The sequence below is a fragment of the Rhinolophus hipposideros genome, assembly GCF_964194185.1.
Source record: "Rhinolophus hipposideros genome assembly, chromosome: 20".
Classification (NCBI taxonomy): domain Eukaryota; kingdom Metazoa; phylum Chordata; class Mammalia; order Chiroptera; family Rhinolophidae; genus Rhinolophus; species Rhinolophus hipposideros.
The window spans coordinates 42,903,868-42,929,751 of NC_138066.1; the positions used below are offsets into that span (position 1 = coordinate 42,903,868).

General features: G+C 34.7%; 1 protein-coding gene across 5 annotated transcripts in view; it reads left to right on the forward strand.

Moving 5' to 3' along the window:
• CEP112 (centrosomal protein 112) overlaps positions 1-25,884 on the forward strand; it is a 343,959-nt gene that overhangs the window by 99,131 nt on the left and 218,944 nt on the right. The gene's annotated exons all lie outside the window — the stretch shown is intronic.

Sequence of the window (25,884 nt, forward strand, 5' to 3'; positions counted from 1 at the left end):
TATAGTTTATTCATTCTCATTTGTTGAATAGTATTTCAAAGTGAACAAATGACACTGTGTTTACCCATCCTACTGTCAGTATCCATTTGGGCATTTTCTAGTTTTGGATTATTATTAATAGTGCTGTGATGAACATTCTTATTATGTTTCTTTTGGCAAACACATACCCATTTCTGTTAGCTATATACCTCTATTCAATTTTTAATTTGTACTAAGTGAGACACGTGTGGGAAAGATAAGCCTTTAGACTGCTCAGTGGCATTATCAGAGAACCAGCTGAGGTGAATGGGGATTCAAGTTGGTTAGGGACCAAAGGGAAGAAATATTAGAGGCCTTTCCTCACTTTTACTTCACCCTGGTATGATTTTGAACCTCTAGTTCTGAGAACACAGTCGTTATATCAACTTTATTTGTTTAGGAGGAGTTAAGACATAAGTGATCTGATTCATGGACCTGCTAGTTGGTGAATGGGTGATTATAAACAAATTGAGCAGGTATTCCAAATAAGGAAAAAGTGTGAAAATTTCTTAAGGGCTTATTTTTACCATATTCTTGAGTTTTTTATATTGCTTCCACCAATAACGATTTCTGTTATTAGTGACTATTTTCTTAGGTGTAATCATATTTTCATATACCATGAACTTTACAAATACAATTTCAGTTGCCTACAGAATTATCAGAAAAAAATTCTTGATGTTTTCTAAGTAATTCAGAATGTCCTTGAATTATATTTTATTTAACCTGTTTTGAAAACAACTCTTATGTTAGTGACATTCAGCAAATGTTCACCATCTTTATTGAAAGTCATTTTATAAAATTATTTATTTATACAACAATTAGCAGCACCTCGTCTTTGCCCGCTTTATAGTTTTGTTTAAAGTGAGTGAATTTATAAAATAGTTAGGGGTTTTATTTTTCCAGTAAAGTGACATACAGCTTTTAAAAACAAGTTGTTTTTTTTTTTTTTTTGGTCCTCGATATACATAGTATTTGTAATCTCACATTACAGTGGAAAACAGATTATTTACCCCTGAAGTTATATTTTTAAATAGTTATATTTTTAAACACAAGTGGAAAAGCTTTCCTATAAGGTTCTTTTAAATCTCTTTCACTTATCTTTGGTGGCTTGTTTACTGTTATAAATCAACATTTATAATATTAGTGGGAACGGATTCATCTTCAAATAAGAATGCCTTAGAGTAAAGATAATAAAACTGCAAAGTTACAGTGACAGTGTTTTTGTACTTTCATTTGCTAGAAACTAATCTTAAAAGAAGACTTAAATGGAATACTAAAAAATCTTGTGATTATTCAAAGGCGTGGATTACATTCTGATTAGGTTTTGTTTTTTCAATTGTAAAAATAAAGTATGTTTATTACAGAATTTTTTTAAAATATGGAAAATTAGAAAAAGGAACATAAAATGATACATATTATTATATTATAAAAGATACATACACATATGTATCCTGAATTTGTTTCCTATTTGTTTTTTTGTTTGTTTTATTTATTTATTTATTTATTTTTTATTAGTTTCAGGTGTACAAGACAAGGTAATACTTAGACGTTCATCATTTATATCCCTCACGCTGTGAACCCCCCCCCCCATCCATTATCCCTCCGACTTCACACCCAGGCATCACATTATATATATAAAATTATAGTTGGCATTCATTAATGTTTAGCTTCTGGTGTACAATGCCATGATCAGGCATCCACATTATCTCTGAGGTGGTCTCCCAAATAAGACGCATGTCCATCGGATACCCAATAGGTTTGTTTTTTAGTGGAACATTGCTTACTGCAAAAATTTGGATGAAGTTGCATTAAAAGCAGATAACCTTTCAGTTTACCCAGGAGCTTGAATTTTGAATTTTGGTAGAAAGGGTGAGCTAGGTTAAATCAGTCTTCTGTAGGAATTTTAAAGTGGAGCTAACTACTATAATTCTAAATTTAGTTTTATATAGTGAGGAACTGTGGCTTGGTCATTTTGTTTGTAAGATTGGTGAAAATATCTCCAGGAATTAATAGTGATGTATACTTTAAAATGGGGGGATAAAGTGCACTAAGGGCTATGTAGAAAGACGCTAGAAGGAAGCCTGGAAACTTGAATAGTTAATCTCAATATTTTTGTTCCTGATAAGTGAGTGAAAACATTTTTACAGAAATTTTATTTTCTTTAGAAAACAGATTTGTACTTTTAAAAAGTTTTCTTGGATAATTAATTACAAAAGCTATTCTACTACACTGTAAAAGTAGACTATAATTTATAATACTTATTTAAAAATCTGTGGTGTTAGCTTTAACCAATAATGTAATGAGTTTAAAGATTAATTGAGTTTGTAAATTTTCAGTGTATTTTTTTCTGTTTCTATTGTTACAAAAGTTAAGAGCAGATACAATTTATAATGTAGTATTCCATCAAAGGTGGCAGATAGTCATATCTGCTTATAATGTTCCCTCTAACAACCGAGATGCTGTGCAGAGTTGGGGAGCAAGAAGAAATTATTTGACACATATGGAATCAGTTTAGATTTTATGTAACTAGGATTAGATTATTTATATCAAAGTAGGATTAAATGTAAGCAGAAATTGATAGATTATATTATAGTTGAGTTATTAAGAAAATGTATTATTTGTCACTGCCATTTAAGTTCTAGGCTAATCTAACAGAGGAATGCTTTTTCTCTGCTATTTAGTAGAGGGTTTATGTTAAAATAAACCTATTCAGGGATCTGTGGAGGGTGAACTCTGGATACTGACATTGTTCAGTGTGAAAACTTTTCAAAGTATGTATTCTTTAGCTTTATTTTTGTTATAAAACTAGTACATATTTGCCATAGAAAATTGGAAAATCACAGAACACAAAATTAAAATAGCTTTTGGTCACATTTTAATAGAGCTGTTTACTGTTATGTCATTTTAGTTACTCTGAATACATACTAAATCCTGAGCTGTTGTAGAGTGAGAGCACTTTTCACACTCTTTTATTTCCCCTCACACTCTATTTTTTCTCACCTTACATTTCTTTAAATTTATTTTTATAGTTTCAGATGTACAAAATAATCTAATAGTTAGACATTTATACTCCTCACAAAGTGATAATGCCCCCCCCCAATCTACCACCTCACTGAAAATGCTACAAGCAACTATACACCAACAAATTAGACAATCTGGAAGAAATGGATAAATTTCTAGAAGCGTACAATCTTCTAAGGCTGAATCAAGAAGAAACAGAAAATCTAAACAGACTGATGACTACCAATGAAATTGAATCAATAATCAACAAGCTGGCAACAAACAAAAACTCTGGACCAGATGGCTTCACAGGTGAATTTTACCAAACATTCAAAAAAGAATTATCACCTATTCTCCTCAAACTATTCCAAAAATATCCAGAAAGAGGGAAAGCTCTCAAGCTCATTTTACGAGGCTACTATTTCCCTGATCACCAAATCAAAGACATTACAAAAAAAAACCCCACAAAACTATAGGCTGATATCCCTAAAGAACATAGATGCAAAAGTCCTCAACAAAATATTAGCAAACCTCATTCAGCAATATGTTAAAAAGATCATACACCACGACCAAGTGAGATTCATTTTTTGGTATGCAAGGTTGGTTCAATGTCTGCAAATCAATTAATGTCATACACCACTTTAACAAAATGAAAAATAAAAATCATATGGTCATATCAATAGATGCAGAAAAAGCATTTGACAAAATTGAGCATCCATTTATTATAAAAACTTTGAGCAAAGTGGGAATAGAGGGATCATATTTCAACATAATAAAGGCCATATATGATAAACCCACAGTTAGCATCATACTCAATGGGGAAAAGGTAAAAGCGAATTCCTAAGATCAGGAACAAGACAAGGTTGCTCACTTTCACCACTTTTATTCAACATAGTGCTGGAAGTTTTAGCCACAGCAATCAGACAAGAAAAAGAAATAAAAGGCATCCAAATTGGAAAGGAGGAAGTAAAACTGTCATTTTATGCAGATGACATGATACTATATAGAGAGAATCCCAAAGACTACCAAAAAGCTATTAGAACTGATAAATAAATTTAGTAAAGTAGCAGGATACAAAATTAATATTCAGAAATCAGTTGCATTTGTATACACCAATGACAAACTATCAGAAGTAGAAATTAGGAAGACAGTTCCATTTACTATTGCTTCAAAAACAATAAAATATGTAGGAATAAATTTAACCAAGGAAGGAAAAGACCTGTACTCAGAAAATTATATGACATTGAAGAGAGAAATTAAACAAGATACAAATAAATGGAAACATATACCATGCTCATGGATAGGAAGAATTACTATATAGTTAATATGTCCATACTACCTAAGGCAATATATAGATTCAACACAATCCCTATCAAATTACCAATGACATTTTTCGCAGAACTAGAACATATAATCCTAAAATTTATATGGAACCATAAAAGACCCCGAATAGCCACGGCAATCTTGAGAAATAAGAACAAAGTGGGAAGTATCATGCTACCTGACATCAAATCATACTACAAAACTATAGTAATTAAAACAGCATGGTATTGGCATAAAAACAGACACATAGATCAATGGAACAGAATAGAAAGCCCAGAAATAAATTCATGCCTATATGGTCATTTAATCTATGATAATGGAGGCAAGAATTTACATTGGAGTAAAGACAGTCTATTTAATAAATGGTGCTGGGAAAATTCGCCAGATACATGCAAAACAGTGAAGCTGATCCACCTTCTTACACCATATACATGAGTAAGTTCAAAATGGATTAAAGACTTAAATGTAAGACCTGAAACCTCACACTCTGTTCTTTATCTCCATATTTTTCTTTAGCCATTTGTTGTTCTTTTTCAATTTTAGAATAAGGTTTTACTAAAGATTTTGTTGGGATTTTTTTTGTTGTTCTTTTGCATTATTTGTATAGATTAAGTAGAATTAAAAATTTTTACTGTACCAGTTTCTCTCTTCCATAAATAATTCTCCATTAATTTGTCTATTTAATGTCTTGTAATAAATGTTTACAATTGCATTTTCAAACTGATGGATCCAGCTGAACAGAAATACTTTTTTTTTTTTCTAGCAATTTTGCTGTATTTATTTTCAAAGTTTGCCTGTAAATTATCTTGGATCTGCTGTGTGGATAATGACAATTAAATAATCAGTAAATAATTTATTTGTTTCCTTTTCAATTTTTGTTTTCTCCATCACCAACCTCACCTTTCTGCACTGGCTAGATTTCCAGTAAAATATTGAATATCATGGTGAGTGTGGGGATGGATCCTTATGCAAAAGGAACACCTTGACCACAATGTGTAATTTTTGGTTGACGGTTTTTGATAGGCACCTTATGCCCATTGGCTTCTACTCAGACCCAAGTGATGTATAGGAGTTAATCAGCTAGTTTCTGGATTGTTTTTTTAGAGTTGATTACTGCAAGTACACATTCAGTGTGTCTGTGGGAGGAGGGGCCTCCTGTGAGTCTCCACCTTGGTCTACGCCCTCTAATTCGGAGTTCTTTTTCTTTTTCCTGAAACTCTTTCATTTCCATGCTTCCACGGTACCAGGACCTTCTGACAGTTTTCTACCTAACTGGATGCTCCTTTTCAATCTACTTTGACCTGAGTCGTCCTTTTCTATCAGGGTTCCATGTTTCAGAGTTCCCCAGGCTCGATCCTTCTTTATTTTGTTCTTCTGTGTTTACACTTGTTAAGTGATCTCATCAAGCTCTTTAGCTTCAAGTACCATATATTTTGTAAATCTCATGCCTTTACCTCTGCCCTAATATCTGCCTGTTACACTCCAGAATCTTTATTCAACTTTGTTACTGAATTATTTGTTTTACATTGGTTAGTGTTCTCTTTCCATATCCTTTCTTGTCTCTTTTATCATTTGTTCATATTTCTAATTTTCTTTCTTTTCATCTGTGTTTTTTTATCCTCTGAGTATATGTTGAAGATGGCTTATACCATCACTGATTTTCTGCATTTGCATTTCTGCTCTTTTCCACATCCATTACGAATTTTTATTCTGCTCTAAATTTTCTGTTTTTTATCCTTTCTTAAGCTTAATCACTCCTCATTGTAATCTTATTGTATTCTTTTTATCTTAAATAATTCTTAAGACTTTACCCCCTATTTCTTAGAGACTGTATTCCATCATTTAGATACCTCACAGTTTTCCCGGTGTTTTCCTCTGGATATTACATTAGATAATTTTAATAGTAGGTTTTTCTTCTGTGTATCTGGAATGTTTCTTTTTCTTGGTTTCTATTCCCAGGTTTTGCAATAACTTTTAGACTTCAGTTGCTACTTTTCTACCTTGTTACTCAATCTTGAACAAAATAAAATTTTGTCCAATTTTGATGTTGTATTTATTTAACAGACACTTATTGAACCTCTACTGTGTGTGCACTCTTGTAGATACCATCTGACATTAGTGAACTATGTATTTTGGGTGTGGATTGTCCTGTCTCTTCTCCATGTGGACTTGTAGAATATTTATATTCTTTCGAAAACTTGCAGCTGGATAGAAACATTGTATGTCACCTGCCAGTGAAGTTCCAAGTTTCTAGGAAGACATCACCTATAGAAACTTTGCTTTACTGATGAGATACTTTTTCATAACCTATATGGTGAATCTCTGTTTTTCTAAATGAATGTGAATCCTATATTTCTCAGTATATTTTAAGCGTAAGTGTCTTCCTATTTTTTTATCCACCTATATTACTTCAGCTGTGGCAGTGCGGCTCCCTCTATATAGTACCTACTGTCAGAGCTTTACTCTCCTTTACTCTCAATCCAGATGTCCCCTGGGACTTACAGGCTCTGAGTGGATCTGTATAAAACATCAACAGATTTTGTTCTGTGTTTCCTGTTATGTGGAAGAACCCCAGCTATGAAAATTTTTTTATTGTTTTAGACACAGAATCTTTGACCTGAGGGAAGAAGGAGGTGTTTTTCTACCTCCTTTTTCTCAGGTTCTATTTCCTGAGAACAAATGGCACTTGATGTCAGGTGGACCTCTGTGTGTGTGTGTGTGTGTGTGTGTGTGTGTGTGTGTGTGTGTGTGTGTGTTTTCAGTTCACTTCTATTTGCTTTGTATTTTCCTCCCAGGTTTTTTTCCATTGTGTTGTGTTGTTTGTTTATCTCAGTTCTTGTTGTTATTGGGATTTCCCCTCGCATCATTTATTTCTTCATTCTCTTTCTAGGTATTTTTAGTGAGCACTTGAGAGAGGCTATTCAGAAGATACTAGCCAGGTGTCATTTTTTTATATGAAGATAGAACTGTTCTTAACTTATTTTTTTGATAGAATTCTTTTTGAAATGTAATATGTACACTCCCATCCTTTCTATCATTGCATAATGAAAAGAATTTATGGTAAGTCGGCATCATTTTTGGAATCAATCATTGTGATTTGCTGTAGATTTGATTATAAATTAGTATATGTGACTAAAATCTAAATACACGGTGACCTTCCCAGGACCTCGAAACTTGATTTGAAAAATGTCCTTGATCTCAGCTTGCTTTGTGGTCTTTTGCCTCTGTTTCAGGAGAATAGTGAGCCTTGTGGAGCTGTGTGACCTCCTGAGCAGTGTAACACTGATAAGTTTCTGCAAAATTAATAAGTGAATCAAAGACTGACTCAGATCTCCCCAATTTTTTTTTAACTCCAGAAAAATCATCATATTCTCTGTTGCCATGAGTGTTCTTTGATTTTTCACACCATTGGTACATGCTTTATTAATATAGTAGACCACAGCCAACTCCTTCTGAGCTTTTATCTCTATTTTCTTTTATTCCTGACACTATTTGTTCATGGACGATCTAAGGAAGCCCTGGTCATCACTTTGTCCTCACCTCCTCCTCCTCTCCAGTCACCTGTCACTAATTATATGTAACGTTGTTCCTATTTCTGTTCTTTCCACTCCAAAGGAAAATACTGTTTCTAATTTTATTAATGTCATTGTTTTAAATCCTTACTTTGTTGTATTCTGTTAACTTACAAGGCGTGTCCTTCATACCAACCTTTCCACCAATTCTTCGCTTTTAATTATTGCATGTTTCTCCATGGTGCAGTCTGATTCAAGACCCCTTGTTATCCTCAACTGCACTGGTCCTTTTAACATTTAGACAAAAGTAGGTATCCATCTTAAAAAATCCTTTCTCAACCTCAACCCTTCCCCCAACCTTCATCCGGGATCTTTCTCCCTCTTTGCTTTTATGCTCAGATTTCTTTAGTTATTTTACTTACTGCCTTCATTTCCTCATCTACCATTTCCATTTTCAGCCCAATCCAGTATGGGTTTTTTCCTCATATTATCAAAACTTCTTCCAAGGTCACAGTGACCTCCAGTCTGTGTTTTGTTCCGTCTCTCTTCCATACAACATTCTCTTCTTCAGTTTTTGTGACACACATTCTCCTGATTTCCTTCATTCCCCTCAGTCTTCTTTGTATGTTCATTCTATTCTCGACTCACTTTAGAGACTTTCCTTAGACAATCGAATCCAAGACCATAGCTTTAGAAACGGTTCTTCAATACCATCCTTATAAGTGTGATTTACAAATGTATATCTTTGTCTCAAACCATTTATTTCCTTAACTTTCTTTATAGCACTTATTACTGTATTTTAGTATTTTTAATTCTTTTCCACTTTTTAAATTCAGTTTCTATTGATTCCTAGGATGTCATGTAAGCCATTTCTTTCTCTTTATCTTTTCTCCTACATGCTGCTCTTATCTTTGCTGCCTTTGTGCTTTTTCTCTTGCCTTTTGATGTTCTCCTTTTTAAGTTCCTGTTTTCCACTAGCTGTTACAAATTCCTGGGCTGGAGGTTGAGTCATTCTGCACATGTGTTCAATTTGGCCTGCAAAATATTTTGAAAATTTTGAATTATTTGTCAACATTCTAAAATCAGGAGATTTCACATGAAATTTAGATATCTGTTTTTTCTTGAAACATGCTATATCTGGCAACACCAAGCCATCTTTTCTCGTGGCAGCAAGTAGCTGGAGCTGACTGGATAGTGCTTAGATTAAGTCATACAGGAAGTCACAGCACTTCTCAAAGAATCATTGTCATCAAGACCACATTTTGTGTTCTCAGTGCAATTAAATTAGTAATAAATAAGAAGCAGTCAGTTTTGTTTTGAAGCCCTCATGTTTGGAAACTTAAAATTGTACTTTTAAACAACTTAGGGTTAAAAAGTTAATCATAATAAAAATTTCCAAATATTTAAAACTGAATGATAATAAAAGTATTACTCATCAAATGTTATGAAGTATCTCTAATCTAGTATCTAGACTGGAGTGAGCTAAGCCTTTATCTCAAGAAGCTAGATAAAGACAACAAAGTAAATATGAAGAAAATATACAAAATAAAGCTAAGAGCAGAAATCTGTGAAATTGGAAACACAACGCAGAGCATCACCAACACCAGCTTTGAAGAAAAGTTAGTAAATTATACAGTCTCAGACTGGCCAGAAAAAGAAGAGAAAAGACTAAAAGGAAAAAAGAAATTAAACAACATTAAAAAATAAATAAAATAAAAACCAAACTGGGAACATACCTACATGCAGAGCATGTTGTTTTTGGCTCACTCTTCTCGTTTTTGTTACCTGGTCCCCCCTGTAGGCCTTTTAAGTTGGACGCTGCTCCACAGTTTCAGCTGCTGTCTTTTTTTTTTAATTGAGATGAAATTCACAAAACATAAAGTTAACCATTTTAAAGTGAACAACTCAGTGACATTTAGTCCATTCATAGTGTTATGCAATTGCTACCTCTGTCTAATTCTACAGCATTCTCATCACCCCCGAATAAAACTCTGTACTCAATAAACAAGTTCGTTCCCCACCCACTCCCAGAACCTCTGCTTTCTGTCTCTGTAGATTCCCTATTCTGGATGTTTCATATAAATGGACTCATACAATATGTGACGTTTTATGCCTGCCTCCTTTCACTTAGCATCATGTTTTCCACATTCACCCACATTGTAGCATGTATCACTACTTCATTCCTTTTCATGGCTGAATAATATTTCATTGTGTGTCTATATCATGTCATATCTTTTTTTTTTTTTTTTTTGTCCATTCAACTGTCAACAGGAATTTGGGTTACAAGCTTTTGGCTGTTGTGAATAGTGCTGCTATGAACATTCACATACAAGTATTCAAGTACCTGTTTTCAGTTCTTTGGGTGGTATAGACCTGGGGGGGGGGCTTGCTGGGAAAGCTATTGGGTCTCGTATTTGGCCTCTGTTATTGGTCTTCAAAATGATACTCTGGGAGGTGGCGTACATATTTCTCTTTTACATTAGTTGTAGCTGCTGCTATGTAGCCCACGAAAGGAGTATAGTCACTGAGAATTATGTAAAGGACTTCTAGGCATTTGGTAAGAATATTCTTTTCTATTGGAGTACTCTATCCCAGAATTCAAACTGTTGATTAATGTATTGTTTGATAACTGTAAAATTATTACTGAGAGAGTTGGGTGTTCTTATGTGGTATTGCTGTCAAGCAGTTAAATTGGGTAAGTTGTTCTTCCCTACTTTGGGGATGTTTTGCCTGTATCTCCTTTGCGAGGCTTCATAAATGCGTTTTCCTCTGCTCATCCGTGCTGAAAGTACACTGACAGATTTTTACTGTCTATATCCATTAGTATATAATCATCATCATAAAAAGAAAGAGTGGATTGAGAAAACCACCACCTTATGCCAAGAGACTTACAATAGAATTGTTAGGTTATTACACCTGCTGGCCATCGGGCGGTCTGTGAGTGTGGTCACCTTTTGCTGGAACAGCTCATTTCTGCTGTAATTTTAATATGTTATTATATTTTTTGCAAATCAGAAAAATAGTGCCAATGCTAGTGATAAGAAATCAGATCTTACAAACAAAACATAATTGCGAGAAGGTAGAAATCATTGGCCATGTTAAAAGCAGTGCTTCTTTAACCTCAAATTAATTTCACATTGGACTTATGCCTGTGTGTTAAAGTATAAAGGAAAAACAGCCAAAGTAAATAGCACATCTGAAATACTAGAAAAGCATCCTCAATGATGGTAACTCTCACAGTTATAGCTAATAATTGGCTGTTAGCTGTCAGATACTTTGGTTTCTTCATAGGACTCAGAAAATAAGTTTCATCAGTAATAAATTTGTATAGTCTAACTCTCAATCTGGTATTAATTTTAAAAGTAAATCTCTTTCTGATAGTGTCCCCAAGGTATATTCTGAACACAATGATTTATAAACCTAATATATTTATTCTTAGATATAGTAAAAGTCACCTAGGAACTTGGAAGAGGATGAACATTAGATGTAGAGATGGAGAGTATAGAGTGTACATGGAGAAACCTAAGAATATGAGCCCGTGGAGAAACCTGAGAACATGAGCCCAGCTGGAGCAGAAAGTACAGGAGACTGGTGGTCCAGATTGAGGAGGATCCCTAATCTCCCCAAAGGTGGACAGAAGGATGTACTTCTTCTCACAGGGAACGGAAGGGAATGGTTGAAGAATTGGTAGCAGAGTGGCATATGATGAAAGTGACATTGGAGGAAGACTTACTTTCCTGAATCTTTTTCTGCAATAAACTAGGTTTTGAAGGAATGACAGAAAATGAGCTGGTGGAGAAGAGAGAATTTCCCTGCCACAAGGAATAAAATGTTTCAGGGACATGAATCTGGTAACATGTTGATGTCCAAGCATGAGGTTAGCAGTAAAGCAAACAGACTTGATTTTCTGGAAGAAAGATTTTGTCAGCGTATAATAACTAATAGATAAGCAAATGTCAAATTTTTCCGTCCTTAAGAAAACATGCTTTTATTTCCTTACTGAGTTTCCTTTATTTTTCACTAAATCGTAGTCCCTGGAGTTCGATGTGAAATTTAAGAGGGGAATTTCACAGTTGGTGACTTTGTTAAAATTTGAATCCTCTAAATTTTTATTATTGATGTAAAATGTATTCATTTTAGGTGTGGAATACAGAAATGTCGAGGAACTTGGAAGAAACTGTCAGTAATTTGAACCATATATCTCTATTCTTAGTGAAAAATGAAAACACCCCAACGGAGGTTTTATGTGGAATAAACTAGGTCTGGAAATGGTCTATATTGAAAGACCTAATGGCCTTTTGATGTCTGATTCTTTGATTTGGCTTTTACTTTTTAAAGGGGTGCTATGTGATTATAATTAGAAACATTTCAGGTTCTTTACTTGGCAAGTTAATTGTTCCTTAGCTTGCTCCATTATAACTAATCATGTAGTTTTGAATGGCAGTAGTTTGAAATTATTACCAAGGAGATTCACCTTGTTTAGTAGAGAAAGTTCCAGATCATCATGAAAGTTTTATCATACCCCTAATGTGTAGTCCTTCATTTTGCAGGTTGTGGCTATGATGTGAACATACTGTCATTACATATTCAAGATATTTCAATTTAATAATTTTCTAAGTAATTAAAGGGAATATAATAGTTTGCTTTTCTTGCAACTGGCACCATTATATTTGAAGTTGGAAATTATGGATAAATTACTGGAAGGCACTGATAAATTTTATATTGCTTTGTTTAAGATTTTTTAAAGTTTTGTTTAAAAAGTATTCCAGTTTGCATTGATACAAATAGTTGTGTGACCTTGAGAAAAGTTATCCCTATACTTCAGAAAGTGCCTAAAAACTCTGAATATAATTTTCTTCTGAAAAATAGCTTTCTTAAGTATCAATGGTGGTGGTGGGGACCCATCTGTTCTCTTTTCTGCAGTCTGCTTGAGCATCTGAAACCATTTTAGATGGAGAGCAGTCAAAGTTTCCAGTTTATTGTAAGCATTCCTTAGCCCCAGTGAGCATACTGACATAACCTTCCAAGAAGCACAATCAAAAGCTTGAAGAGGACCGAAATATGTGGTGACCTTGTTTCAAATTGAAAAGGGAATGTCTATTCTATTCTTTCTTTGTGGCCATGTCTTCATAGAACTCTGCATTTCTTCTCACGAGAACACACTGCTTTAAATAACTGACAGTATAATATGATGGTCAAGAGACATCTTATGGACCAAAGCATTTGTGACACTATTCATACAATAGGTTTAATTTGTAACGTGAGATTTTTAGGCTTGTTAGATGCTTTCTTCAGGAATTCAGTTTGAAAACCCCCCCCCTTTTTTTTAGCAGTTTATATATTTAGGTTCTTGAGTTTTACTACAATCAAAATTTACGTTAGCAATGAATGTGGTGAAATAAGTATAATTTTGGTGGGGAGTTGATAAAGTAATAAAACATAGCAATTCTTTATTTAATGGTTTATAGTTAACAAAATGATTTTAATATATTCTTTTAATTTATCTTCAAAAGAATCTTATGTGGTTTGTTATATGTATTTTAAAAGGGGAAACATAAATTTCCCCTCTGTCAACATTATCACTAACGAAGTCTGAATTAGTATGAGAATGGCATACTTCTACAGATTCCTTAGAAATTTTAAGGACAATCATTCATGAAAATAAAATTAATGATACTGCTTTATTAGGAATACTTAACGTTTATTCAACAAGAACAAATTCTTCATGTACACTTATGTAAACTCAGAAAAAAAATAACGTTTTTCATTTCAGAGAGATTAGAGACCAATAAATAACACCCCCTTTCCCTCTCAAATTCAGAATTAATTTGAAAAAATAGAAGACTCAGGTAGACAGAATTGTGGTGTAGGTGTGTGGCCAACACAAGGCTTGGGAAGCCTGCATTGGATTAAATATACTAACCTGGTCACAGCCAGAACTGTCAACAGGAGCCTGTGTAAAGCAGAGGATGACATTCCTGGAGAGAGGAAAGGGGCTGAAGGGGGCATTCACGATGGTGTCTCCCAAAGCCAGCCATTGTGAGCGGGTATGGTAGAAAGCAGGACACAAACTGGCAGAAGTTGTCCTGTTGAAAGAGTTGAAGTGTAAGCTTACTTCATCGGCCAAGTTGGGTAGGAGGAGAGCAAAGCCTGTTCAGCATGCAAGTGCACGTTTAACAAAGGGTCGCATTTTGTAATTTTTACTTCAGGTCCTTTTTTGTTTGAAGGAAAAAAAATATAGATCTGGGTTTTCTCTCTCCATGTCCGGAGATAATCACATCTTTCTGGTCTGCATTTTAGGCTTTTACCATGTGTTTTCAAGGCTGTGTTCCTCCCTTGAAAAGGTACTACCTGGTTTTCTTTAGGATGAGTTCTCTTTGAGAATTGTCTGTCCCCTACGCCAATAGACTTGGGATAGTCAAAACTGAGCAGTTTATCACTGCTCAGTAATAAAGGGCACACATGAATCCCACATCTAAAATCACAGATTAGTCCCAAATTAGGACTCTCACTGTATGTACTTTCAGTAAAACTGCATAATTCCAAAAAGAATTCAGTTGCTTTCCTTATTCTAACTTACGTAGCCTACAAATTTTTATACTGTGTTTCCGCAAAAATAAGACCTAGTTGGACCATTAGCTCTAATGCATCTTTTGGAGCAAAACTAATTAACATAAGACCTGGTCTTATTTTAATATAAGGCTGGGTCTAATATATGACATGACATGATATGATATGATATATGATATGATACCGGGTCTTATATATTAATTTTTGCTCCAAAAGACACATTAGAGCTGATGGTCCGTCTAGGTCTTGTTTTGGGGAAACACGGTATGTAGTGTTTTCCTTGTGGTCCAATTACAAGTGTACCAGTTCATGATTTTCAGGATGAATTCTTACTAGACACTTAGAAATTCCCTAAAGGTGTGCTTCCTTTCCAGAATATTTGCTTTTAGCCCCTCTCATCTAGCAGCAATAGGAAACAGATGAATGTGTACATCTGCACATGCATATACGTGTGTGCATATATATGTATATTTACTTGTGTTCTTGTACGCTTACTTACACACATCTATCTCTGTTCTATATCTGGCTAAGTATATAAATATCATGAAATCATACTAATTCCAGTTCCACTCAAATGCCACAGGGGTTCTGACCCCCACCCCCTGTTTATTCCCTCTTTCCTTATTTGTTATTCTCTTCTCTGACAGTGAGAAACTTGGCTTCCATTATATGTTTAGTTATTTGCTCAACCCAGGAAATGGTTTTTGAATCGATAAACCATAGCTTTGTGGAAAAGTAACATAATACTAGAGATTAATACTTCTTTGAGTTCTTTTTGTCTTTAGCCTGAGAGCATATGATCCAAATATTGTGTTCAAAAGTTAATTTGGTTTTTCCTCACTCCTTTTCAGTGTGATTATGTTGTTAACCATTTGCAGTGCTGTTAGATTTTTTTCCTGTTGGATTTTGTTTTAGAATTTCCTGACCCCCATCCCTGTTTGTTTTATTCTTTAGTTTTTGAATAAATGGAACATGAACATAGTTTCAAAAATTAGACTTGTACTAAAAGGTATATTTAGAGAAGTCTTGCCTCACTGCCATTCCTTTGGTCCTTCCTTGTGCATTCCTCGTCTCTCCTGTAGACATGTGCTCCCATCAGTCTCTGGCTCATCCTTTTTGTGTTTGTTTTTGCACAAATGAACAGATAGATGTGTATGTCTCATTGGTTTCTGTCTCACACTTGGCTTTTTTCATTTATTATAAACTGGAAGTCATCATTCTATTTACATCACCATAGCATACTAGCATGTGGATGAATCACAGTTTATATCCTACCTGTGGGCTTCCGGGTTGTTGACTTAGCATTTGCAATTACAAATGATACAGTCATGAATAACCTCGTAGATATGTATTCGTGTGTTGTTTGAAATATATATTCAGGGTAACTTTGTAGGCGTGGGAATACTGGCTCAAAAGATAAACATACATGCATTTTGGTTATATATTGTCAAATTCCCCTCCGTGAAGGTTGTACTGATTGAATTTCTACTGGCTACATATTAGAATAACTTTTGAACCCCAGCCTCCCAAGTAGAATGTGTTTAAAAATGTTTTGTAAACCTGATAGGTAATAAATAGTAGCTCAGTATAGTTTTAATTTGTAGTTGTCTTACAATAAGTAAGAGTAAACATGTTTTCATATACGAAGGGTCATTTTAAGAGCTTAATTGAATTATAATCGAAATACCCCAGTTAATTTCACACATTTAAAGTGTCCCCTTTCACCTTCTGACATATGTATACACTTGTGAAACTACCAACACAAAAAAAGATGTCTATGTGAATATATAATTATTCCCAAAAGTTTCCCCATGACCTTGCATAATGTCTCTTCACCCTTCTGCTTTCTCCATGTTCAGTCAACCACTAATCTCCTTTCTGTCCCTATATTTTAATTTTTAGAATTTTATATAAATGGAAGCATATACTATGTATACTTTTTGGTTTCACTTTTTTTCCTTGGTGTAATGTTTTTGAGATTCCATGTTGTACCATTTACCAGTAATTCATTCCTTTTTATTTTTGAGTAATATTCCATTGTATCAATATACCCTAATTTGTTGATCCATATATCTGTAGATGGACATTTGGACTGTTTTCAGTTTTGAGGTATTGTAGACAAAGCTTCTATGAACACCAGTGCCCAAGTCTTTGTGTGGACATTTGCTTTTTGTTCTCTTGGATAAAAACCTAAAAGTCAAGTGTCTAGATCATATGGTAGGTGTATATTTAACTCTTTAACAAACTGCCAAACAATTCTCCGAAGTGGTTGTGCTATTTACATTCCCACCACCAGTATATATGAGTTCTAGTTCCTCCACATCCTTGCCAAAAATTGATGTGGTCAGTGTTTTCATTTTCACAATTGTAGCAGGTATGTGCAAGTATCTAACTGCGGTTTTAATTTGCATTTCCTTAGTGACTAATGTTGAAAAACCTTTCATGTTCGTTTTTTGCCATAAATATACCTATTTTGGTGAATGTTCAGATCTTTAGCCTATTTTTAACTGGATTGGTTGTTATTTTTTTTTTTTCTAAAGATTTTATTGTGGAAGGGAAACAGGACTTTATTGGGGAACAGTGTGTACTTCCAGGACTTTTTTCCAAGTCAAGTTGTTGTCCTTTCAGTCTTAGTTGTGGAGGGCGCAGCTCAGCTCCAGGTCCAGTTGCCGTTGCTAGTTGCAGGGGGTACAGCCCACCATCCCTTGCGGGAGTCGAGGAATCGAACTGGCAACCTTGTGGTTGAGAGGACGTGCTCCAACCAACTGAGCCATCCGGGAGCTCAGCAGCAGCTCAGCTCAAGGTGCCATGTTCATTCTTAGTTGTAGGGGGTGCAGCCCACCATCCCTTGCGGGACTTGAGGAGTTGAACCGGCAACCTTGTGGTTGAGAGCCCACTGGCCCATGTGGAAATCAAACCGGCAGCCTTCGGAGTTAGGAGCACGGACCTCCAACCGCCTGACCCATGGGCCAGCCTGGTTGTTATTATTAAGTTTTGAGAATTCTTTGTATATATTGGATGTAAGTCCTTTAACAAAAGATAGATGATTTGCAAATATTTTCTCCCAGGGTGTGGTTTTCCTTTTCATTCTTTTAATGGTTTCTTTCAAAGAGCAGGTGTTTTTAATTTTAATGGAAGTTCAACTTATTTATTTGTTCTTTTATGAATTGTGCTTTTGGTGTTATATCTAAGAAATCTTTCCCTAACCCCGGGTCACAAAGGTTTTCTTCTGGAAGTTTTATAGTTTTGGGTTTTAGGTTTAGGACTATGATCCATTTTTAAGTTATTTTTGTATATCCTAGGAAGTATGGGTTGAAATTCTTTTTTCTCTTCTTTTCATAACATTGCTTTCTTGTCCTTTTAATACATATAGAATCTGTAGTGACATAACCTCTGTCATTTTCAACATTGTTAATTTTTGTTGTCTGTCTTTCCCTATCGGTTGTCTAAAGGTTTATCAATTTTATCGATCTCAAAGAACCAACTTTTGGTGTCATTGATTTTTGTGTAGTGTTTTCTGCTCCTACTTTATTGTTTTATGTTCTGATTTTTATTATTTCCATTCTTCTACTTATTTTGTAATTTGTTTCTTCTACTTACGTAATTTGCTCTTTTTCTAGTTTATTAAGGTGAAAGCTGATGCCATTGATTTGAAATCTGTGTATTATTTTGTAAATAGGTGTTTAATTCAGTTTCACCTAAGTACAGCTTTAACAGCATCTCTGTAATTTTGGTGTTTCATATTCATTTTAATTAAGTTCAAAATACTTTCTAACTTCTCATTTTATTTTGTATTTGACACATGGGTCAGATAGAATAATATTGTTTAGTTTCCAGTTATTTGCGGGGTTCCCAGAAATCTGAATTTTATAGGTTTTAAATTTAACTCCATTGTGATCAGAAACTATACATTACATAATTTGTATCCTTTTAAATATATTGAAAATTGTTTTATGTTCCAGTATATAGTGTTTTGGTGTTTCGTGCACTCTTAAAATTTACATGTATTCTACATGGTTGAGGGGATGTTAGAAGTGTCACTTAGGTCGCGGTGGTTGATAGGATTATTCAAATCCTGTTTATCCTTGTCTGTCTGCTTGCCCTATCAGTTATTGATAGAAAGTGATATTGAGAGCTCAGATTGTGATTGTACATGTGTTTAGCTTTACTTCTTATATTTAGAATATCTGTGTCCTATTGATAAATTGAGTACTTTATTATTAAGTAATGACCTTTATTGTTGGCAATATTCTTTGCTCTGAAATCTTCTTGGGCTGAATATTGATATAGCCATTCCAGCTTCCTTTTGATTAGTATTGGTATAGTATATCTTTTAAAATACTTTTAGTTTTACTTTATTGGCCACTTTAAGTTGTCTTTCTTTTTTTTTTAATTTATTGGGCTGACAATTGTTAATGAAATTACATAATTTCAGGTGTACAATTCTGTATTACATCATCTATAAATCCCATGTGTGTTCACCACCCAGAGTCAGTTCTCCTTCCACCACCATATATTTGATTCCCCTTACCCTCATCTCCCATCCCCCACCCCCCTTACCCTCTGGTAACCTCTAAACTATTGTCTGTGTCTATGAGTTTTTGTTTCTCATTTGTTTGTCTTGTTCTTTTGTTTTTGGTTTATATACCACACATCAGTGAAATCATAGGGTTCTCTGCTTTTTCTGTCTGACTTATTTCGCTTAGCATTATACTTTCAAGATCCATCCATGTTGTCACAAATGTTCCTATATCATCTTTCCTTACCGCCGAATAGTATTCCATTGTATATATATACCACAACTTCTTTATCCATTCATCTATCAGAGGACATTTTGGTTGTTTCCATATCTTGGCCACCGTAAACAAAGCTGCATTGAACATTGGAGCACACGTGTCTTTATGTATAAATGATTTCAAATTCTTTGGGTAGATACCCAGGAGAGCGATTGCTGGGTCATATGGTAATTCTATTTGTAATTTTTTGAAGAACCTCCACACTGCCTTCCATAGCGGCTGCACCAGTCTGCATTCCCACCAACAGTGTATGAGGGTTCCTTTTTCTCCACAGCCTCTCCAACACTTGTTACTATTTGTCTTATTGATGAAAGCCATTCTGACTGGGGTGAGGTGATATCTCATTGTGGTTTTCATTTGCATTTCTCTGATGATTAGTGATGTTGAGCATTTTTTCATATGTCTATTTGCCATTTGTATGTCCTCTTTGGAGAAATGTCTCTTCAGGTCCTCTGCCCATTTTTCAATTGGGTTGTTTGTTTTTTTTGTTGTTGAGTTTCATGAGTTCCTTGTATATTTTGGATATTAGACCCTTATCGGAGGAACTGTTTGCAAAAATCTTCTCCCATTCAGTCGGTTAACTCTTTATTTTGTTGATGGTTTCTTTTGCTGTGCAGAAACTTTTAAGTTTCATATAGTCCCATTTGTTTATTTTAGCTTTTACTTCCATTGCCTTTGGAGTCAAATTCATAAAATGCTCTTTGAACCCAAGGTCCATAAGTTTAGTACCTATGTTTTCTTCTATGCAGTTTATTGTGTAGGTCTTATGCTTAAGTCTTTGATCCATTTTGAATTAATTTTGGTACATGGTGACAGATAACAGTCCAGTTTCATTCTTTTGCACGTGGCTATCCAATTCTCCCAGCACCATTTATTGAAGAGGCTGTTTAAGTTGTCTTCCTTATTGGCAGCATGGAGTTAGCTCTTGCTTTTTCAATCAGTTTGACAATCACTACCTTTTATGTGGATTTTTAGACCATTTACATTTAATGTGACTAATGATATGGTTAATTTTAAATCCAGCCTCTTACTATTTGTTTCTATTTGTCCTGTCTGACTATTGTCTGCCTTATTATTTTTTCTGCCTTTGTTTTCCTTGATCAGATAATTTTTATGAATTCTATTATCACTTTTATTGCCCTTTTATCTATAGCTAATGGCTTTGTTATTTTAGTGGCTGCTTTAGAGTTTAGAGTATACACTTTAAAACTCTGACAATATAACCCTCAAGTGACATTACACTAGTTCATGTACAAGTTTGGACAATTAAGTTTGCAACCTCATTCTAGAAAAAGTGCTACATACCTCATTGATGAATATCACTAGGTCACCTCTGAAGTTCTCCCCTTGGGAAGCTATGCACTGACACCAGTGCCTAGTCCATGCTTCAAAGCAATTTTGGAACTTTTTTTCTGGAATGGCCAGTCAGAGCTGTTGTCGTATTACCCTTGATGTCCTGAATATCATCAACATGTCTTCTTTTCAATATTTCCTTTATCTTCGGGTAAAGAAAGAAGTCATTGGGGGCCAGATCAGGTGAGTAGGGAGGGTGCTCCAATACAGTTATTTGTTTACTGGCTAAACACTGTCACAGACAGTGACCTGTGAGCTGGTGCATTGTCGTGATGCAAGAGCCATGAATTGTTGGCGAAAAGTTCAGGTCGTCTAACTTATCCACGCAGCCTTTTCGGCACTTCCAAATAGTAAACATGATTAACTGTTTGTCTAGTTGGTAAAAATACATAATGAATTATCCCTATGATATCAAAAAAGGTTAGCAACGTTGTTGCAACAAGTTCGCGAAGTTAATTGTTAGACTTCATTTCTTTACAGATGTAAAGAAATAGCATGATATAATGAAACAACTTTGTATTTTGAGGTCAGATGGGCTCGTTTAATTTCTCCTTCTACCATTTATTAGAGTGGTGCAAAAATAATTGCGGTGTAAAACTGCAAAAATAAAAAATAAAAGAAATAAATGCAAAAACCGCAATTACTTTTGCACCAACATATACTATGTAAACTTGGGCAAATCACTTAACTCTTCTAAACTTTATTGTTTTATTTGTGAAAAAGTATAAATAACTTTTTAAAGTTATAAAAAATGAAATGAAATAATATATGAACAGCTTACATTCTAATAAGCATTGTAAGCAGTCAATAAACGTTCACTCTACTTCATTTGCAAAGATATTTAAAAATGACGGTTACACTATAAATGTTAGAGTTTGTAACAACATCATTCACTAAAAGTACTGGAAAACATCTATTGTGACTTTAAAATATATTTTACATAATTTAGGAATCATTTATCGTAAGCAGAAAACTCTCAATGATAAATATTACATTTATACTTGGTAAATAAAATTTGATCTACTCTGCATAGTGATGAATGTGAGAATATTTTCCAGCTACTTTGAAATATTGAACTGCCCTGGGTCAAGGCATGGATGATCTTTTGAAGGAAATAAATATTTCAGCTTCACATTTCAGCCTTTTTTCTTTATTCCTTTGATCTGGCTTTGGTTTGCTTATCATTCTGCTTGAATGACTTCACACTGCCTTTTTCCTTTCCCTGCTAACAAGACGTGGTCCTGCACCTATTTCAAAATATTTAGGCTTTGTCCTTTTATTGAATGAACGTGTATTTTCTTATTTTTTACTGATATCTCCTGCCTCTAAAACAATATATATTGGTGGATATGTATGTAGCTTTGCATAAATGATGTACAATTTTCATATGGAACTTTTAATCAGAACTTTATTAAACATAGGAAATGTAAAAGGTAACATTAGATTTTGGATTTATTTTGAAATTTAAAGATTTTAAAGGAATTTTTCTTCACTACACTATAGCTGTTTTATATTTAAGGATCATTTTCTTAAGGTTTTCTTATTTTACCGTAAAAATTTCAATTGCTTTTCTATTTGCTGAGGTAGAGTTCTTTTCATTTATTTATGAACCCATCATATAGGTAGAAGTTAGTTTAGCACCGAATTATTATGTAAAACTTAAAACTGTTCAAACGTTTCATTACATTTACCTACATTGCTTTATTTTAAACTTTACACATTAATCTTCTGGTCTTCTGAGAGTGGTCTTCTTATACAGACTCTCACTGCCTCTTTCTATTTATATTTTCCTGTAGCACTTGGAATTTGTCACTATATATATATATAAAATATTACACTACTGTTTGATATATATATATATATATAATATTATACTACAGTTTGATTTTTTTCTTTGCTTTCTTCTCTTTCATCTTAACCAGATTGTGGTTTCTTCCAGAAAAGAACTGTTTCTTTTAAGTTTTCTCCAGTCTTTGACCGAGTGGATCTCAGACTTTGCTGCCAGGATCCTTGTCTCAGCTTCTAGAAGATGACTAACTAAAAGGTTGATGCCAGGATCAGTTCTTTTGAACCATAATACAAATCCAGTTGACTTCAAAGGATTTATGGGCCTCCTAGCCGAAATCCTATCTTCTTAAGAGATTTTTGAATAGTTGAGGAGAGTTCCTCATTCTTACTCATAACTAACATGTTTCAGGCAGTCATGGTTCTTTAAGACTGGATTTTGATCGTGGGGCACGGCTCTCTGGGCAAGCCTAAATCATTGACAATAAAAGGTCCTCGTCTGACAAGTTCCATAGGACTTTTTTCTGCTAGTAGCTGGTTTACCATTGGATCACCCATCGTTTCATTGAGCTTTATTGCGTGTTTGCCTGTGGTTGTATCAGTGCTTTCCTGTTTCAGCTGGGTGTATGTTCCTCTGGTTCTGACACTGAGAACTGTTGGCTTTTTTTGTTCTGCCTTTATGTTGTTGTATGTGAGTCCACTCACCCCTGAGGGCCTCTGAGAAGGTCGTTGTGATTCACCATAGTGGATGGAGATTCCTCAGATAGAGCTCTGCTTCCTGCAGGCCTGTCTCTTTATTAAATGGAGTAGAATGAAATCTTTCTGAACCTTTTCCTTCTGTTTGTTAAGACCCTATGTTCAAACTTTGTTCTCATATTTAGTATTCATCTTTATCGTTTTTCTTTACTTGATGGGGGTCCTCTTAGAAGGACAACTTTCTTATATAGCTTTGTTCCTTAGTATAAGTTAGTGGCTAAAATATACTGCATCTTAACCAGTGTTTGAGGAACGAGTCAATGAAAGGTTGAATGACTGTTGTAAGCTCAAAGCATTGTTCTGTTAGTAAGAAGAATGGAGAAAATCTTTTCAGGTTTGCTATGGCCATTTTAAACATAGTTTTGTTATTTGTCCTTAGAAACACTCTTTTTATCTTCCAGTATATTACAAAAAATGTATTTATATTTGGCGTTTCAGGCATCAGTGGTTATATGATTATCGTATATGCTGCCCACTCCGTGACCCAGGATGGCACTTTGTCCTGATACACTATTTTGAATTGGACCAGCACCAATAACATGCACACGCTGTTTTAAAATGCTGATACACGTCTTTCATAGAGCAGTGCAGACATGTTTGGCAGTATCATTTCCTTATAAGATCTCGAAACTTTCCCATAAAAAGCCATTTTCCTTCAGCATCATTACATCTCTGGGCTCCGTGAAGCGTGTAACAGCACCTCCTTCCTCATGACCCATCACACAGTCCTTTTCTGTGTTGTTGGCTTCTACTCTTGCGAACTTACCTTAGGAAAACTAAAGGTTTCTTTGCTCACGTCTTTCTTTCGTAAGACTTAACCGTCATTGATCTCCAGAAGTTCTGGTTCATAAGTGTACTGACTCTTTGCACTGAAACAAACTTAGAGTTAGCTCTTTGGGCAGATGCATCTTAGCTAAGGGTGAGGTCTGGAAATAAGTAACCAGTCTTTGGGTGGCTTCACCCAGGGCCCTTCCTCATTCAAATTTGCCACTGTTAAATGCAAATGTTCCCTTGGGGAGAAATAATTTGGTTTTCAGGTTGTCTTTTAAACCTGTTGACATTCCTTACAGGGAGTCAAGTAACTGAGCAAACACAAAAACTTTAAATGCTTAAAGACCATGACAAAATTTAACCTATCAATTTTTTCTTTGCCTGGTTTAACTTAAAAGTTTGTCCGTTCCCAACTTTTTAAAAAAATCCATATAGCATTGTTAAGACAGGTATAAGTATTATATATCAAGTATCTTAGACAACCCTTTACATGTTCTAAGTTTTGAATATATACTAGTATTTTTAGTTGTACTAGTTTTCTATCATTGCCATAAAAAATTACCACAAATATAGTGTCTTAAAACAATTCAAATTTGTTATCATACAGTTTTGGAGATCAGAAGTCCCAAGTGAGACTTAGGGCCTAAAATCAATGTGCTGTCAGAACTGGTTCCTTTGGGAGGCTCCAGGGAGCAATCTGTTCCTTGCTTTGTCCATCTTCCAGAAGCTGTTTCATTCCATGGCTTGTAGCCCTGCGTCATATTGTCTTTCCTCCACCGTTTCCTTTCGGATTGCTTTATCTCTGCTTTGACCTTCTTGCTTCCCTTTTATAAAGACCTGTAATCACATTTGAGGCCTACTCAGGTAATCCAGGATAATGTCTCTGTCTCAATTCTTTCCCTTAATCACACCTGCAAAATCCCTTTTGCTAAATAAGGTGGCAAATCTATAGGTTGCAGGGATTAGGATATGAATATCTTTGGAGAATCATTATTCACCTACCACGTTAGTACTCTTTCAGACTCAATCAGCTGATAATGCTCTGTAGGATACTAGAGTTGGTATCACTGATAGAAGAAATGACTTTGATCTTCCTCTGAAAATGTATCTACCATTGTTTCCCACCTTTACCCCTTACAGCTAGTTAATGAAGTAAGAACAAGGAGGCTAATTTACCCAGACATGATAAGATGCGAATGCATCTTAGTCAAGGAGTAATGGAATGTTTCCTCTTAAGTGGGTTTTCCAGCCCCCCCACCAATGTTATTGTGGTATAATTGACTTATAACATTGTGAAGTTTAAGTTGTATAATGTAATGAATTGATATATATATATATATATATATATATATATATATATACACACACACATGTATTGCAAAATGATGAACACCATAAGGTTGGTTAATATCCATCACCTCACGTTTTTCCTTTTTAGAAGCATTCTCCTGGGCATAAAACCTGTGCATTCACCTTTTAAAAATTGTTTTATTATGTTGTGTCTGATACATACAAAGAAAGTACGTCAAATAATATTTAAGCACTAAGGCGTACAAACAAAAGGAGCTTCATGAACTGACCACCCAAGTTAAGAATTAGAACGTTATTGAAATCGTTGCCTCTACTTGTATGTTCCTTCCTTTCCTATACTACTAGCATCCCTGTCCCAAAGGCAACCATTCCCTTAATTGTGTGTCGACACTTACCTAACACTATTTCAGTATAGCTTTATCATATATGCTTGCAATTACAATTTTTGTGTGTGATGAGAATTTTAAAGATTTTTAGCAACTTTCAAATACACAGTATAGGATTGTTAACTATACTGTGTGTTAATTATATCCTCAGAATTTACTCATCTTATAACTGGAAGTTTGTACCCTTTGAACACCTTCACCCATTTCCTCTACCCCCTGCCCACCCCCCCACCCCCAGCAACCACCAATCTGTTTTCTGAGTTTGAGTTGTTTAAATTCCACCAATAAGTGAGATCATACAGT